This window comes from Nomascus leucogenys, chromosome 10 (assembly GCF_006542625.1).
Source record: "Nomascus leucogenys isolate Asia chromosome 10, Asia_NLE_v1, whole genome shotgun sequence".
Lineage (NCBI taxonomy): Eukaryota > Metazoa > Chordata > Mammalia > Primates > Hylobatidae > Nomascus > Nomascus leucogenys.
The window spans coordinates 66,575,637-66,581,641 of NC_044390.1; the positions used below are offsets into that span (position 1 = coordinate 66,575,637).

The 6,005-nt window shown below is 43.6% G+C and overlaps 1 protein-coding gene across 1 annotated transcript in view; it reads left to right on the forward strand.

Annotated features, from left to right (window-relative positions):
- The window catches only part of LOC100579958 (zinc finger protein 701), a 210,073-nt gene that overhangs the window by 33,337 nt on the left and 170,731 nt on the right, over positions 1-6,005 (forward strand). The window lies entirely within an intron of this gene.

Here is a 6,005-nt window from a genome sequence, read left to right on the forward strand (position 1 = left end):
GTGCTTCAGTGTCCACCAACTGACCATGAAATAGAGTATGCTGTGATCTTAAGGCATAGGTTATTAATGGGAAGAGAGTAATAGGTTGCTAGTGTCTGATTATATGGTAGAAATAATGCAAAGAAAAAGGTAGCCACCTTCTCCATTGAATAGCGGTAGCTGCTGTTTAGCAAAGACTGATGAGAAATAGACTTTTTTTTTAGAGGTAGAGTCTCACCCTGTTGCCCAGGCTGGAGTGTAGTGTTGTGTTCTTGGCTCACTGCACCCTCCGCCTCCTGGGTTCAAGCAGTCCTTCTGCCTTAGCCTCCTAAGTAGCTGAGACTGCAGACGTGCACCACCACACCCAGTTCATTTTTGTATTTTTAGTAGAGACATTGTTTACCATGTTGGCCAGGCAGGTCTCCAACTCCTGACCTCAAGTGATATGTTCACCTCAGCCTCCCAAAGTGCTGGGATTACAGGCATGAACCACCATGTCCAGCCTCATTTTTGAAATGGAATAGAGAACAGTTATATCACAGTTGAGAGTTTAATCAAAATGACCAGATCAGCATATTCTTTTTTTAGATGAGACAGAGTTTCACCCTTGTCACCCAGGCTGTAGTGTGGTGGCACGATCTTGGCTCACTGCAACCTCCGCCTCCCGGGTTCAAGCAGTTTTCTCCTGCCTCATCCTCCCAAGTAGCTGGGATTACAGGCACGTACCACCATAACCAGCTAATTTTTGTATTTTTAGTAGAGATGGGGTTTCACCACATTGGCCACACTGGTCTCGAACTCCTGACCTCAGGTGATCCATCTGCCTCAGCCTGAAAGTGCTAGAATTACAGGCGTGAGCCACCGTGCCTGGCCAGATCAGCATATTCTTAAGTAGAATTCACATTTAATTCTTGGCATTATAAGTTGCAACCGTTTGATTTAGAATGTTTGTAGTAATAAATTCATGTTTGTAGTAATAAAGTTTCATTTTTCCTAAGTATGAATGAATCATGTCTTTTCTACCATCATAATTTCGTCCCACCTCAGGAGGATGGATACTCTGTAGCACACAGTAATGCACCATTGGGATTTTAAGATTGGAGCATCCAGAGCAAGTTTTCTGGTTGTGAAATGAAATATGTCCTTTGGGTACATATCCTTAGGTAAGTGTGAATATGAGTAATCATACTTAGTACTTGAATTATTGTATCTGTACTCTGTCCTAGAATGCTTCTGTGGGTAGTGAAAATCCCATAGCAGTGCAACTTCAGCATCCTATACTCTCAAATGTGTTCATCGCCCTTGGCAAACGTTTAGTGTATCATTATATTTCTATGTGCCTTTTTCTTGTGTGCTAAATTAGACCCGTGGCACACACTTTCATTTTTTATTTTTTATTTTTGACAGAATCTCGCTCTGTCACCCAGGCTGGAGTGCAATGGCGTGATCTTGGCTCACTGCAACCTCCACCTCCCGGGTTCAAGCAATTCTGCCTCGGCCTCCCCAGTAGCTGAGATTACAGGCACCCGCCACCAGGCCTGGCTAATTTTTTTGTATTTTTAGTAGAGACGGGGTTTCACCATGTTGGCCAGGCTGGTCTCGAACACCTGACCTCAGGCGATCCACCTGCCTTGGCCTCCCAAAGTGCTGGGATTATAGGCATGAGCCACTGTGCCTGGCCCACACTTTCATTTTTATGAAGCAAAAATACAAATATGACAAATATGAGATAAAAGTGTGAGGATAAGGTTAAAAATAGTATAACACAACCTCTTTTTTATCCTTGTGCTCAGTGACATAATTTGAAATCACTGATGTTCATAAATTTCCTCGTAAGGGTGGACACACAGAATGGAATTGTGTTTTGCTTTGGTATTTTAACTAGGAACTTCATATATTTACCCTCACAACCTTTGTGGTAATTTGAACTTTTGCCCACTCCACTAGAACCACAAAGTATTTTTTTTAAATTTGAGACGGTCTCTGTTGCACAGGCTGGAGTGCAGTGGTGCAATTAGGGCTCACTGCAGCCTCAACCTCCCCAGCTCAAGTGATCCTCCCACTTTACCCTCATGAATAGCTGTGACTACAGGCGGACACCACCACACCCAACTAATTTTGGGGTGTTTTTTGGTCACAATGTTGCCCAGCTGGTCTCCAACTCTTGGGCTCAAATCAGCCAGCCACCTCAGCTTCCCAAAATGCTAGGATTACAGGCGTGAGCCATGCACCTGGCCTCCACTAGAACTTGTTTGACGTCCACCTAAGGTTTGGCTTGGGTATTGAGAGTGATGATGCTATGTACTGAAGTGGTCTGAGAATGTTTATTACATAATAAGGCTTTCTGAGGAAAGCAGGTTAGACTTCCCCGGTTGGTCCAAAAATGTCATGAGAGAACTGGGATAGGTGACTACTTTGGTTGTTATGATTGTTGAAGGGTGGGGCTGGGGTGTGGGTACTTACTTGTGGTTTGAACTTCTACCCGGTGCCAAATGAGGGAGCACTCAGTCTTTATTATCAGTTGACCAGATGGGCATAATAATGTAGTCTCAGCAATGCACCAAGATGTAACAGTCTCTCGTTTGAGATAACACCTCGAGTTCTTTGTCCTACCTCCAAGAAAAGGAGTGTGGACATAAAAGTGAGTTTGGAGCGAAAGTTTAATAAGCAAGAGGAGAAAGCTGTCTGCCAGCAGAGAGGGGCTGCCGAACAGGAGTACTCACTATGAGGTCCGTATTGGGGTTTTTACGGACTGGAAAGGGGAAGGAATGCGCTTAGTCTGCGGGCTGTTTTGGAGAACGCATGCCTCAGTTTGGCCCGGGACCTACTAGAAGCTGAAGTGAAAGCTTGGCCCAGGACCAATTAGGGGCTGAAGTGATGATTCACAGAAGCCAGACTTACAGTCCAATAAAGGAAAATAGAGTGCCCACCCAAACTTACTGGAGCCCACTGTGCCCATGCCCACAAAAGGAGAAGAAACTTTTGCCTGGGAGCCCACTGACTCTACAAAGGCAAAAGGCATTTCTGTGCCAGGCCTGCTGCCTTATCTGAGTGAGACGGAGGTCTGTGCAAGTTTTTATCCAAATTGGCCTTTTCTATCTGTGCAGCCGTGGGCATAACACCTTGTGCTAGTTCCCTTATCGGTCCCTGCACCTTGAATTTTTTCCCAGGCTACTTTTTCTGTTAGATGGGGATGAGGCACTGACCCATGGGCCAGGGACTCTCCAGAGACCCTTTTCTTGCTGTCTACCTAAGGCAAGCTAACTACCTCCTTTCATAGGAAGAGGGAATGTAGAGGGGTAAAAGCTGTTAGTATTCAGACATCACAAAATGCTGTCTAACTCTTTAGTACAAGACTGAATACTTCCTCTTGAAACTCCTGACTTCTTGGTTAGGAAAAACCCCAGTTTTCTTCATGGTGATAGCTGGTTACATTCCTCTTGGCCGGACATGTAGGTTTCACTGCACCTATGATTGTTGAAAATCCTTGTGAATTACTGTTTAGTCAAGTGTCTAGTAAAGTTGCCTGAGATACATTTTACCCTAGTTCAATGAAAATTATGGTACAAAAGTGTTTATTATAAAATCAACATGATTTGTTCAAATATTGTTTATTGATATAGAATTATATTTATTATATAATAAATATGATTTTTCTAGAAGAGCATTTTGCCAAAAGTTGTGGAAATGTCATCGTCAGATTATGGTATGAAGCAATTTTTTCGGGCTGAGTGGGGTGGCTCACACCTGTAATCTCAGCACTTTGGGAGGCCAAGGTGGGAGAAATCACTCGAGCCCAGAAGTTCAAGACCAGCCTGGGCAACATAGCAAGAGCTTATGTCTACAAAAAAATTTAAAAAATAACCTGGTGTGGTCATGTACATTTGTGGTCCCAACTATATAGAGGCACTGCAGTAAGAGGATCGTTTGATCCCAGAAGGCTGAGGCTGCTGTCATCCTTGATTGTACCACTGCACTCCAGCCTGGATGACAGAGGGAGACACTGTGTCAAAAAAAATTTATTTTGTGCTTCTTTTTATGAGTTACATTAAAAATCTTCTTTTATAAATTGCAGCACAGATTCCATATTTAATACGTTTCTTCCATGTGTTACTTGAGTGAAAATTTACGGGCTACATAAATATGGCTGTTGTTTGGAAAGAAAATGTTGTGACATTAGTATGCACACAAGACAATGGGAAGTACAAACTAGGTTTCCTGTAAATACGAGAAAGGAAAAAAGTGCTTTTACTATGTTAGAAGACTTAAAATCACATGAAGTGATTCCAGTCTTTCTGTTGTTATTCTGATGTTTTAGCTATTTTAGATTTTGGGGTTTGGTTTTTTTTGTTTCATTGCTTTTCTACATAATTGGATAACCTTGTTAGTATCTGCAGAATGCCCTGATTAGGAAATGTGTTAACCCTATGTGTCAATTTGGTATAATTTCATACTGTTTTCATATTGTTTTATGTGGAGTCTTCCAATAAATGTATATTGTATATGTGTCTGTGTTTGGTGTCTTTGATTTCTTTCATCAACATTTTGTAGTTTTAATGTAATGGTTCTATGAATGTTTTGTTTGACACGTATTTCTTTGACTTTTTTTTTTTTTTTTTGAGACACAGTCTCACTCTGTTGCCCAGGTTGGAGTATGGTGGTGTGATCTCGATCTCGGCTCACTGCAACCTCTGTCTTCTGAGTTCAAGCAATTCTTCTCCCTCAGCCTCCCAATTAGCTGTGATTACAGGCACGTGCCGTCACTCCCGGCTAATTTTTGTATTTTTAGTAGAGATGGGGTTTCACCATGTTGGCCAGGCTGGTCTCGAGCTCCTGTCCTCAGGTGACCTGCCCGCCTTGGCCTCCCAAAGTGCTGGGATTACAGGCATGAGCCACCATGCCCAGGTGACCTATATTGTTAATGGAGCAATCATACATGGTATTTTATTTTTAATATGAGCTTTCATGTGTAAAGAAATATGCTAGATTATTATTATTTTTTTTGAGACAAGGTCTTACTCTGTCACCCAGGTATAGTGCAGTGGAGCGATGTCAGCTAAGTGGAACCTCTGTCGTGCAGCCTTAAGTGACCCTCCCACCCCAGCTGCCTGAGTAGCTGAGACTGCAGGTGTGTGCCACCATGGCCGGCTAATTTTCGTGTTTTGTAGAGACAGAGTTTTGCCATGTTACCCATGCTGGCCTCAAACTCCTGAGCTCAAGCAATCCACCTGCCTTGGCCTTTCAAAGTGCTGGGATTACAGGCATAAACTGCCATGCCTGGCCAGTGAAATATACAAGATTGCTGTATGGTGGCCGGTGCGGTGGCTCACGCCTGTAATCCCAGCACTTTGGGAGGCCGAGGCGGGTGGATCACCAGGCCAGGAGATCGCAACCATCCTGGCTAACATGGTGAAACCCCGTCTCCACTAAAAATACAAAAAATTCTCCGGGCGTGGTGGTGGGCGCCTGTAGTCCCAGCTACTCCGGAGGCTGAGGCAGGAGAATGGCGTGAGCCCGGGAGGCGGAGCTTGCAGTGAGCCGAGATGGCGCCACTGCACTCCAGCCTGGGCGACAGAGTGAGACTCCGTCTCAAAAAAAAAAAAAAAAAAAAAGATTGCTGTATGTTGATCTTATACCTTGCCACCTTTACATTTTCCTTGTTTAGAGATTTTTGTAGATTTTTTGGAATTTTCTACATAAAATTATTTCACCAGATTCGTATTGCTACCACACAGTGATTGGCTTAAAACAAGAAAAATTTACTCTTTTACAATTGTGTAGGTCACATATCTAATATGGGTCCACAGTTCTGTGATTCTTCATGAATCTCCAGGGGAGAATTTGTCTCCTTACTCTTTGTAGGTTCCAGAGGCCACTTACCTCCTTTGACTCATGGTCCACTTCCTCCATCTTTTTTCTGAGACGGAGTTTCGCTCTTGTGTCCCTGGATGGAGTGCAGTGGCGCGATCTCGGCTCATCGCAACTTCCACCTCGCTGATGCAAGCGATTCTCTTGCCTCAGCCTCC